Source organism: Equus caballus, chromosome 14, assembly GCF_041296265.1.
Source record: "Equus caballus isolate H_3958 breed thoroughbred chromosome 14, TB-T2T, whole genome shotgun sequence".
Taxonomy (NCBI): domain Eukaryota; kingdom Metazoa; phylum Chordata; class Mammalia; order Perissodactyla; family Equidae; genus Equus; species Equus caballus.
The window spans coordinates 22,154,833-22,167,883 of record NC_091697.1 but is presented as its reverse complement, the minus strand read 5'-3'; positions in this window follow the sequence as shown (position 1 = coordinate 22,167,883).

Genomic DNA, 13,051 nt, shown 5'->3' with positions numbered 1-13,051 from the left:
TCAAAGGAAGCAACATTTTTTTGGCTCTTCTTACATCGTGCTACTACTTTTCAAAATGCACTGTGTCCATTCACACCATCCGTCTCAGGACATAAGGGGGCCGGTTTTACCACATCCTGACCAGCACTGGGAGTTATGTTTCCCACTTACGTTATTGATTTCGTAGGTATAAAAAGAGTAGCCCCTCGTTCAACTTTGTACTTCTTTGCCCACTGGATGAATAATTTCCCCTGTGTATTATTTCCTTATCCTGTCACCCCCTGCATCTCAGTGGTTCAGGTTTTTTTCCCAGCTGCTTTAAAGGATCTCTTGAACACGAGCAACAGTGATTCGGTTAGAGCTGGTGATGAAGAAAGCCCCGCCCTGATCAGCTGTGTTTAGCTGGGCTGATGTTAGCCTGGGCTCCAAGCATGGTGGGCTGTGTCTCTCAGGGCTGTGCCTCTCCTGATTCTTTTGGCTTCACCTACTTTCTGCAACAAGAGCCCCTGAGCCTACTGCATGTCATCTTGCTCTGAATCCTCGTAGCTTCCATCCAGGAATCCAGGGACACGTGGCTGCATCCACCTCAACAAGCCTATGCCTCCCAGTTGGCCCAGGAGGCCCAACCCGAGGGGGAGTTTCTACCACATGCCCAGATGACCTAGGAATCCAGCCATGTTGATGCCACTGCAACCTCCTCCACGTGAGCTGCCTCCATGGGAGGGAGATGAACATGTAGGACTGAGCATCAGAGGGTCTCAGGCTTGGGTCTCGGCTCCATTGCCCACTGGTTGGGTGACCTTGAAGTCTCTCTAACCTCAGTTTCCTCATCTCTGAAGTAGCATAAGTACAACTTTCAGCACAGGGGTCCCAGAGGAAAGACGGTGTCGCCAAAATGAAGGGAACACAAGGGCAGAGACCTGGGAGGGAGATGGTCTTACCTTCACATCCCAGCTCTCCATCTGTTCACTGCCAGACTTTGGGCAGGTCTGAGCCTCGGTCTCTACAGCTGTAAAACGGGGAGTTGTCATCTCCATCCCACTGGGTTGTGAGGCAGACTAAATGGCACAACATATATACAGTGTTTTGTGCTCTGTCTGGTTCACAGGTGAGTAATAAATTCTAGTGCCCATCCCTGCCTGTTCAAATGAAACGAATTCTTGGAGAGTGAATTTATGACGCACCTTATACATTTTAAGTCTCAGCCACAACAAACAGACGCTGGGGGCAGACCCTGCCCTCCCAGTAATTCAGTAACGGTGCGTGCAGCTCACTTTTGCCCTGTGCCCAGCTCTAGGAAAGCTTTAGGAGAAAGATGCAAGACAGGTCCTGCCCTCAAGAGACTGCCAATCCAGGTGCCTAACGTGTCCACTCCCAGCTGACAGCCGTGATCCGGAAAGCTTGTGAGTGAACACCAAGTAGCCAGAGAGCTTGTTTAAAAGAAAAGGGGGGAAAAGTCTGGATCCCCAGAGATTCTGACTCCATAGGACTGGAGCCCCCAACCGCCACCACCAAAGGAACTTTTACCACAGGTGCCCTGTGCACAGTGAGAGACTGTTTAAGGTGGAAGCAGCACTTTCTCCTCCCGGTCACCCAACAAATGCGCGCAGATCGTCTTCCTGACACACGCTGCACTGTCGGCAGGAACCAGGTGGACCCCGTGCTGCCCATAAGGACTTTCAGCCTCCACCAGCGAGTGGGGAGGGGAGTTCATTTGTTGAAAATGCCAATTTCTGGGGCCCACTGCTGAACCAGAGTCTCCGGAGGTGGGCCCAGTGTCTGCGTGTCTAAGAAGCCCCTCGGTAGATTTTATGAACACTAGAGCTTGAGAGGCACCCTCCCAGGGGATCAGGCACTGCCGCCCTCCCAGAGCCTAGGGTCCGTCGCCAGCAGCTGACCTGGAGCAAGTACTGTGCTCGTGAGGCTGTGTCATGACAGGGCAGCTGTGAGAAGGAACTCCCCAGGACTCATGCCAGGCCAAAGTCGGTAGGGCCTCCAACAGGAAGCGTCGCTTGTGCCTTATCAGGGCCAGGTAAAAACAGGCAGAGGACAGAGCGGAGTTTCTGTGAGGAGTCAGTGGCAAGAGATGGGACACATGGAGAAAGAAAAAGCAATCCAAGAGTCCCGAGCATCATCTACACAGACCACAAGGTGGATGCACCAGAGAGGGGAGCACCAGGAGAAACTGTCCAGTTTTTACCTCTGCAGAAGCCCGAACTCGGCTCTGATGACGAATGTTGGGGGAAATGGGTTCATTGCAATTGTCTGAATGCTTTCGGAAGAGATACGGTTATCTCCTGATAACGTTTGTCATGTATTTTACTGACTTGTGCTGAGTATCTGCTATACATCAGGCTCTTTTACTTGGAGCATCCCATGCCATCCTAGAAGGCACGAACAGTGATCCCCACTTCAGGAATGGGGAAATTAAGGCTCAAGTATGTAACGGAGGGTCAGTTTGTGACCCGAGTATGGTTGTTGTGGGCATGGAGTGTGGAGCAGTCACCTGGATTCATATCGTGGCTTCATTACTGACCAGTGAGTGACCACAGACAGGTCACTTACCTCTCCGTGCCTCAATTTCCTCATCTGTAAAATGGGGATAATAGTAGTAGCTACCTCCTAGATTGTTATGACAACTGAGTTAACGTATAGAAATGGCTTCTGGGCATGTGGCATGTGGGCATGCGGTAATTCTATGGGCGCATGAGCTCCCATGATCAACGATATCAGGAAGCCCTAGAACAACCCAGGAGGTGGCTTTTTATTGTCCCCACACTGCAGAGAAGGAGTCTGGAGAGCTGAGCATTTGCCTGAGGTCACACACCCAGCAAGTGGCAAGGCCAGGCCCCCTGACCTCAAAGCCCACATTTCCTCCCCAGTGCCCTGGCGTCTACATCGCCACATCGGAAGTGGCCATTTGGGAGAGGCCGTCCGGGGGAGGGACGGGACCACAGGCTCTGGAGGCTGCGTGTGGGGCCCGAATCTCCTGCTGCCATTTGCTAGCAGGGCGACCTCATGCGGGCTAACTTCTCTTGCAGCAGTGTCCTCATTTGTCAAAGAGGCGTTATAATATGACTTACCTGGGAGAGCTGCATGAGGATTAAATGTCACTACATGGATACTACTTAGCGCAGCGTTGGCACAGAGAGAGCAGGAAGTGTTAGCGGGTGTTGCAGGTCCAGTGGTTAGTGTTGGTGGTTAGCAGGTTAGTGTCGCAGGTCCACATTTCTCTATCTGAAACCCTGATGCCAGATGTGTTACAACTGCTTGGATATTAAGAAAATAATACGTTGCATATGCCATGCACTAAGAAAGAGTACCGGAGGCTTCTGGACCACACTCCATAATCAAACACAGTAACGTGTCTACAGCAAAACATCTGAATATCACGCTCAGTGGAACAAACAACTAGCCTCACTGAGTTCAGTTCTTGCTGCCTCAAGTCAGGAAATGTCTCTGTAAAGGACCAGATAGGAAATATTTAGGCTTTGAGGACATAGTCTCTGTGACAACGATCGAGGCTGCTGACCCGCAGCTTATTGTGTTACACAACTGCTTTCTGTTTCCAGAGCTTTGAGCATCTGGGAATTCCGTAGAAAGGACCGTTGCCCAGGAGCACCATTATTATCTCCTCACACCCCGCAATCAAAAACTCTGACAAGCTTTTCTCTCTGTTTGAGATTAGCAGAAACCAAGAAAACAGCGTCTTTTTCAGCACTACCCACAGTCGATTTGGTAAAGCAAAATCTTTCCCCAAAACGTGGTTCCAAAGAGAGAAGGAGTTATAAAAGGCGCCACAGGGAACGTTATCATGCCAGCCCAGAGCAGAAGACCACGGGGACTGGCAGAGCAGATTGCAAGGAAAAGTGCAATTTCCATCATGTCTCCAAAGATATCGAAAAGAGCTATGGACTTCTGTGGCACCTCTGAGGCTTCTGGGGGTTTCTGTTGCTATGCCGGGGAGTTATACTTTAGGGAAAATTGACTGATACACCAGCTCTGCCCTGCAGCCCCCAGAACAAATCATTCAACACATGCACTGCGTGGAACACGTGCAGTAACGCAGAATACCTTCTGAGACGTGCACGGTGTAATTGTCCATATTTCATGTTCCCGCAGCTCTGAATCACCTGACTCTCTTCCCACACTGAACAAACGATCATTTTATTTCAGGGGAGGATTACAGGAGTGACGCCTGTAAAGCTCCATGAGATTCACAGGAGATGAACACTACATCCATGTGGAAACCAGCATTTAAAACAAGGGAGGAGGCGAGACTGAATTCAGTCATCGGAACAAAGGAGCTTCTTTGAAAAAAAGTATGTGTGCACATGCGCACACGTGTGTGTGCATGTGTGTTTCCTTCTCAGCACGTGCATACAGCCTGTTAGAGGTGCATGCTGCTGACTTCAGAGCCTGTCAAGCAAAGGAAGAGTCCTGGACTTGAACTCAGCTCCTACAAACTGTGCGACATTGGGCCTCAGTTTCCACATCCATACAATAGCGATGACACTCTCTTCTCATCAGATCGCTGTGAAGATTAATGACCAATTACTTGTGGAAGTTCTTATCATGACCCCTGACTCATTTTATTTCATTTCATTTCAACAAATATCCATTCGGTATGAGTGGGACGGAAATGGCCCCTGACTTTATGAAGTCTGCTGTTTAGTGGAGGAGCAAGCACGACACACACACACAAATAAAACCATAACCACAAATTGTGAGAAGCACAAAGAAGGTTTTAAAAAATAGGGTGATAGGAGAGAAAGTCAGTGTGGCGGGGGCGGGGGGAGCTGACTTAGACCGGATGCTCAGGGAACCGTCTAGGGAGGTTGAAGTTCCCCCAAACCTGAAGGGTAAACGGAAATTAAACATGGCAGGTGATGGGGAAGAGTTTCCCAGCCCAGGCAACAGCAGGTGCCTAGGTTGTGAGGCAGAAGCAGCCGGAATGTTCCAGAACCTGACAAAAGTCTGTGGAGCTGCGGAGCTTTCTCCTAAAGAGTGAACAACTTGTTTCCACTTCTTAGCCCGCGGTCAGTGCTCAGTGAACATTATTTTTCTTTATTCCTCGTGTAGCACTGAACGAGTCTCATGTGTAACCTGTGAATAATTTACGCCCGTTTCCATTAAAATCAACAGCACTCGCTTCATAAAGGCCCAGGACGAACTCAAAAAGTCAACTCAGCTCTTATGCATGTAGCTGAGTGTGTGCCAAGGCACCTCTGGCCTTGGACTTCTCTTCCCATCGCTTCCTGCGCCCCCTCCCGCACCCCCAGCCAGGACTCAGAGCCGCGGCTATTCAACCATGCTCCCATTCTCACGACGCTCCCCTCGTCCCCCCGCCATGACTGCCTCACCTCCTTTTCCTCGACAAACTTATCCTTCAACACCCAGCTCCAGGGGCACCTTCTCTTTCAATCTTGCCTGACACGCATGTCCCCTTGCTTCCCTCTCTCTACCTGGCAAATTCTTATCCTTCAGGTTTCAGCTCCAATGTCATCTCGAGAGGGCTCTGCTTGGCCATGCCAGCGGGTATGGACTGCATGCTTGTGTCCTCCCCAAATCCCTGTGTTGAATATGTTCACACGTTGAAGATCTAACACCCAATGTGAAGGTGCTAGGAGGCGAGGCCTTTGGGAGATGATTAGGTCCTGAGGGTGGAGCCCATGATGGGGTTCGTTCCCCGATAAGAAGAGACACAAGAGAGCTTGTGAGGGCACAGCAAGAAGGGTCCATCTGCAAACAAGGAGGAAGGGCCCCACCAGAAGCCGACCGTGCTGGTACCTGATCTCAGACTCCCAGCCTCCAGAACCGTGAGACGTAAACGTCTGCTGTTGAAGCCCCTGCTCGAGGGAATTCTGTTACCGCAGCTGGAACTGACTGAGACACTGGCTAGTCAGGCTCTCCCGTTCTTCCTCCCAACAGAGCTGCATCATCTTTCCCCGTCTCACTTATCAGAATCCATAGCCACAAACTGATTTGTGGGCTTATTTATTCTTCTAATGTCTGACTTCCCCCCAGAGCTGTGAGCAATGTGGGCAGAGACCCCAGTTACTTATGTTGATGACTGGGTTCCACACAGGGCTTGACACTTAAGGGGGCTCAAAAAGTAAATTCTTCTTAAGCTGCGTTATTTTTCTCCATTGCAGTTATCATTGCATGAATTTCATTTGTTCACTTGCTTATTTCTTTCCCACTAGAATGCTATTCCAGGAGACAAGGGACCGAGTGTCTGTCTTGTTCCCTGATCTTTCTCCAGCACCCCCAACAGTGTCCGACACATAGTCTGTGCTCAGGAGATGTTTGTTTAGTGAGTGAATGGACAACTGCCTTCTCTGGGCTCCCACGTGAGCTCATCACACACAACAACACACTAGATGCTCACAAACACCCTCTCTCTGCTCCACAGCGGCTGCTGGCTAAGATCTGGGGAAGGTTTCGATGCAATTTGAGCTGTACCCTGTGTCCTGTGAGGGGGGGGGGAATTTCTACCATAATTCTGACCTTGTTAATTAATCAACACACTTGACGATCACAGTTTGAGGTGTTAGGAGGGAAATGTGATGGCAACAGAGTGTGGGCTGGAGGGTCAAGCAGATGCAGGAGCCTATGCCAGCTCCATCACCTGCCACCTGTGTGACAAGTGACTTCACCACTGCACCTCAATGTCCTCATCCCTAAAATGGGAATAATTGTACCAATGTCACAGGATTCCCGTGAAACCCACACACGATGCTCTCCTTCTGGCGGTCACCCCAGCTCCACATTGGCCAGGGGTGGAGAGAATCCCACTCGAGGGGTGCTGGAGGCCCGCTTTTCCCATGGAGCAGGGTCTTGGTCATATAACCTTTCAGGAGACATGAAAATGGGCTGGCCTATGACGTGGGCTGCACTTCCACAGACTGACGTAAGGCCGCCTCACTCAGAACAGAGCCTGGGCTTCAGCACCCATGATTGTGGGGCCTGGAGAGTGAGCCATCTGACAGCTGTGACCTCAAAGCTGGGATGGTCTGAGTTACCCGCCCCCACTATGAGAATTCCCCTGAGGATGCTACCCTGGAAATCTGGGGGTTTCACTTGCCCAGCAGCCACCCAATCCTTCACTGGTAAGAGCATCTTGACTTTTCTTTGAGAAACCTCTCACTGATTCTCAAGCCCTGCTGTTTCTGTAGGGTGACTGGTTTAGCAAAGGGCACAGGAGCCAGATTGGTTTGGTGGGACTCAATTCCAGGTCTTTTCCTGGACTTGTTAGGAACAAAGCTCTTTTTCCACCGGAATTCCTAACTCTGAAGATGAAGCAAGACACAAACTACTGGTAGCCACCATGTGGGGAGAGCCTACCTAAAGGGAAGCCAGTGCAGAATAAGTCAGAGTCACGAGATGAGAAAAGAGAGACACTAGGTCCTGATGACTTTGTCTGAGCTCCTAGATCCAGCCATACCTGAAACTAAAACATCCCTGAACTTTTCACTTACATGAGACAGCAAAATCTATTTTTTCACTTAAGCTAATCCACACTGACTTTCTGTACTTAAATTGGAAAGAACTGCAAATACCCATTTTTTTGTTTCTTTTTTTCTGCAGACTTTGGGTTTTTCATCTAATAAATGTGGAAACTAAAACCATTATATGTCCTAGGCCATCATCTTGAGCTCTGGGCCTGTGTTTCAAGCTGCCTGCTAGATATCTCTCCCCACATTTGGGGATCGTGCCCGAGGGGAAGGAGAGGGGCCGGCTTTCCAGGTGCCCCTGTGTGTCAGGCCCTCGTGAAGCAGTGGGCGTGGCTCTAGGAGGCCCGCAGACAAGTTCACCCTTATAATCACGATGTCCCCTTAACACACATCACACACTTTATGAATCTCCTCCTCTCTTTGGGAAAAGAAAGGATAAAAAGGAAAAATTATAACTATTAACTCTTTTTCTCAAGTAAGATCCATTGGGATAAGTGTATACTTTTTTCAAATTACATAGTTCACCTGGTTGCAGCAAATATAACAGAAAATATATAGTAGAAGTTCTCTTACTCAACGTCTGCTTCACTGAACTCGCCGTTTGCTCAGTGGGGTGGACCGACACCCACACCCCTATGCACGGCTGCTCTCTCATCCATCTGTGTTTTCTGCTGCCACCAGGCTGTTGCATCCTCACCAAGAGGCACTTGGGTTTGTTCCCAAACCAGTTTATGCCAATTGGTTTTCTTACTGTAAGTATGTGATTCAATTAAGTATCATGTAAATCAGTGAACTCTGAGTAGGGAAAAAGAAAAGCTGAAGTCGAATATTTTAGAGAAATTTGATAAAGGTGAATTACTGAAAAATGACACTATAAATTGAGTTAGGTGGACAGGAAGACAGCTGTAAAAAGAGTAGGGAAGAGTAATGAATCCTAGAAGAGTTTCGCACTCAGATTTATAGCCAAGGGTCTGGATTCTCACCCCATTTTAAATAATCTGAATTTGGAAATTGTGGGCAATGCATTGTGGGCGCAGTCTGTGCTAGATGTCGCAGAATCCTAGTTAATATACCTGTTGTGAGTTGACTTGTGTCCCCCCAAACAAGATATGTTGAAGTCCTGACCCCCAGGACCTCAGATTGTGACCTTATTTGGAAATAGGGTCGTTCCAGATATAAGTAGTTAAGCTAAGATGAGGCCACACTGGAGTAAGATGGACCCCTAATCCCATATGCCTGGCGTCCTTACAAAAGGGGGGATTTGGACCTGGACAAGCACAAAGGGAGGATGTCATGTGAGGATGAAAACAGACATTGGAGTGACGCATCTACAAGCCAAGGCACCCAGGATGGTCGGCGAGCCACCAGAAGCTCAGAGAGGGGCATGGAATAGACGCTCCCACACAGCCCTCAGAAGGAAGCAATCCTGCCGACACCTTGACCTTGGACTTCTAGCCTGCGGACTGTGAGACAGTTTCTGCTGTTTAAGCGACTCAGTTTGCGGTACTTTGGTGCGGCAGCCCCTGGGGACTAACGCAATACCACGCTCAAGGGAGTGCATTGTTTACACCAAGCAGTGTACATGTTTAAAACTAGAATAAACTGTTTGTGATGCATATGTATCATTTTTTAATACCTGCTTTAACCTGAACATTCACCTTTCAACTATAAGACTCTGCCACATTGGATAAAAGAGCTTTTATTCTATTTCTCTTAGAAAAGTTTGTAAACAGCACATCACACCCATGATTTTGCAGACGTTATTGCATCAGGCAAGGCTAAGTAAAAATAGGAGTTGTTCAAAGTCGACCCAAAGAAAATTCCTTAGTGTGAGGTAGTACACACGGCTCATGGAAATGGGCTAAATGTTGGACATTATATGAAATCCTATAGTTTTGGGAAACAGCCCTGAGCAGGAGCTTCACTTGGACATGTCACATCCTAGAAACTGGAGAGGGCCACACCACTGTCTTTCTGAACATCTGAGACCTCATCTGGGCAGGGATGGTAACAGCCGCTGCCTTGGCTGCGAGAATTACGCGGGATGACTAATATCAAAGCACCCGGAAGGCTGGCTAAAGTGGTAAATGAACGTTAAGAAAGTAACGGGCATGATAGTTTCCTTGTAGGGAGCAGGCAGGACCCACCACCACCACTACTACCACCTCCGCCCCCTAAAACGTGCCCAAATACGGGAACTGGGCCAGGCAGAGAGTCACCCAGCATGTTCTCTCTCTCAAAGCATCGTAAAAGCCTTGGGCCTCCCGTTTTATCTGTCAGTTCAACTCCTATTGCCCCCACATAAATCAGCCTTGGTTGGTCAACAGGCCCGAGGGACACATGGAAATGACAAGAGGGAGGACTGGGTCCTTAGAGTGTATTTGCTCGAGGAGCTTATGAAATGAAGCTGTCTTCACAGCCCACTGGCCACTGCGCAGACCCCATGAGCTCGGGGCTAAAAGGACTTCTCCACGGACTGTAAGGAGGCAGAGTCTGTTTGCCGGTACTCTGGGGAAAAGTAATCAACGTGCAGCTTTTTTAGAGCCAGTTGAGTAGGAGGGGTTGGCCCCCAGGACACAGGGAGGACTATGGGGGGTGCACGTGACTAAAGTGCCAGAGCTGGAGAGAAAGGCAAAGGTGGCCTGTCAGCAGAGGTCAAAGCTGCTAGGGGCCCTGGGCCACATCTAGCCCACAGACGGGCTTCCGTGGCCAGTGGGGACACCAGCAGGGCGTCTGTGTTTTAAGGGAACCAATTTTACTTGTATTGGAGACTTTAATTACAATCTGTTTTCCGATTCACCTTGGAAGATATGAAAACGTTTAACTCACTTCCCACAGGGCAAAACATTGCTCTGAGCAGAGAGGAGGCAGCCCCCACACAACGGCTCTATACCCCGCAGGCCTCACCGCTCATACCCAGCATGCACAGGCCCCCTGCCCTACAGCCAGCTCTGTCGCCCACCCGGCCCTGTGCGACCTTAACTTGCCAGTCCTGGCTTATACTAGAAAAGGCCTAACTCCTTAGCATGGCACTCAAAATCCTTCATGGCTGAACCCTTAACTGTGCTCATATAATCTAAGACAGGAGCTCCAAGCACAGGGTCCCCCAAAAGATGCATGGATCACCCTGATATTGTATAAACATTTGCGTGTGCATACGTGTATGTGCAGGCTTCAGAGGTAATGGGGTTCATCAAGCGGTGTGCCTGCTCCATGCCCTTGCCCTTAGTCAGGGCTGTGTGCCTGGGTCTGGCCGATGAGCTGTGGATACAGGCGACTTGTGCCACTTCCAGCCCAGATCTTAGAAGAGCTGTTGAATATGCCTCCAGCTCTTTAGCCCTTCAGAGAAACTGAGTGGACCCCGTGTTCTAAGATGGTGAAGCCTCCATCACTCTGGGGCCAGAATGTCTATATGGAGTAGAGTCTCTGTCATCCTCCAGGGTGCATGTATCTTGAGCAAAAGATAGACTTCTGTGGTGTTAAGCCAAGAAGGATTTGGAGCTGTTGGTTACCTCAGAAGACCCTAACCTAACCTGATTTGTACCGTATGCCAATGTGTGTATTTTTCCAGTGGGAGACTGACCACAAACTCATCAGATCTCCAGAGAGGTCCATGACCAAGATAAGGGTCAGAATTACTGCTCTTGGGGAAAAGTCTAAATTTACATTCTTGGTGAGCATACGGTAATTGCCACAGTCTCCCTAAATTGAATAATCTATTTGATCATTCATTTACTCATGTATTCTTGAAACACTCGCTAGGAACAAGGCATTGTGCCAAGCTCTGGGACTCACAGATGAGAGCTATGTCTTATGCATCATTGTGTCTTTAGAGTGGGTGCTCAGTTTATGTTGTTGCAGGATCATTGAGTGTAGGAATGTACAAATGCATGAATGAATATGAAAAATGCATGCGTGCATGCAGAGCAGCTGCATAGGAGCCGCACCACATGAGGGCACCCAGCCGAGGGAGCAAGTGAGGACTGGAGTACAGCTTACACTCCATTGACCAAGCCAGGCTGTGGAGCCCCACGGGAGCTTTTTCCTATTTTTCTAAAGGAACTGTATGAGACAGCAAGAGTCTTCAAATAGATTCATGCTTGAAGGAAAACAGGCCTGAGCCCCACTTGGGAAGACTAGGAGGGGAAAATGGCAAATTCATAAATAATTCCTCTGTCTCTGTGTGGTAAATGCAACAACATCCCAGGGGCAGCAAAGAGCCATTCTGCCCTGGGTGTGGAGAGTGTGCGAAGGCCTGAGAGCGATGGAGAATGGCAGCAGAGTAGTTCTGGTGGATGGACAAGAGGGTGAGGGCGTTCCAGGAAAAGGGGACAGCACGGACAACCATGGGGAGCTGTGAAATAACACAGTAAGTTTGGGGAACTATAAATGTGAGGATCAGCAGTCCCCAAGACTACCCTCACTTATGACACCAAATACAAGTTAGGGAGTCCCCAAGGGCACCCTCAGATTTGATAATTTGCTAGAAACACTCACAGAACACACTGAAAGCTATTATGCTCACGGCTGTATTTATGGGCAGTGGAAGGATAGAGATTAAAATCAGCCAACGGAAGAGGCACCTAGGGCAGAGCCCAGGAGAGTTCCAAGGGCCAGCTTCCAGTCTCCTCTCCCAGCTGAGTCACGTTGACGATGCTTATTTCTCCCAGAAATGGTGTGTGACAACACACATGAAGTACTGCCAACCAGGGAAACTCAACTGAGCCTCCCTGGCCCCAGTTCTTACTGGGTGTTGGTCACATAGACATGGTTGACCATTCATGTAACTGACCTTGGTCTCCAGCCCAAACAGAGGTGGAGCTGATATTCTGAGGCCCAAAGCTCCCACCATAAATCACGTTATTAATATAGACTATCCAGTGTGGTCAATACCCCCAGGTAAAGAAAGATACTCTGATCAGGCAGGACATGCCAAAGACTCAGAGATCACCTCCCAGGAGCCCAGTGCAAAGGCCAGACCTATCTCCGGGCAAAGGTCCTTTACTGCGTAAGACTTAATCTTGCATCGTTGGAATATAAGACAGGACTAGGGAAGGGGAGTGGAATGGAGAAGCCTAGGAAGACAAGTTGGAGCAGGATTGCAAAGGGCCTGGTTAAAAAGTGGGCTTTGGGAGCTGGGGAAGGAAGGAAAGGAAACTCACTTGTGCAGAGAATCATTCTACAAATATTATTTTGTTTGAGCCTCAAACAGGCAACCTCTCTGGGACTCAGAGACATGAAACAATTGCCCAAGACTCGTCAAGACTTGAACTCAGTTCTGACTCCACAGTCTGTGCATTCAACCAGCTGTACCCAATCAGCATATATTTGCTGAGCGCCTACTCCGTGCCCAGCTCTGAGCTTCAAGCTAGACGAACAGTGGTAAACAAAATAGACACGGCCTATGCCCCCATAGGGCACACAGGCCGGTAGGATTAAGCATAGAACCTTCAAATAAGACTCTTCTCATTAGCTGTGATGAGGACAATGAGAGAGATTAGCAAGGGCCCCTGGTTTAGACTGAGTTGGTCAGAGAAGGCCTCTCAGAACGGGTGGTGTCTGAGCCAGTACTTGAAGGAGGAGCGGGAGCCGCGCAGGTGGAGAGCACCTGATGG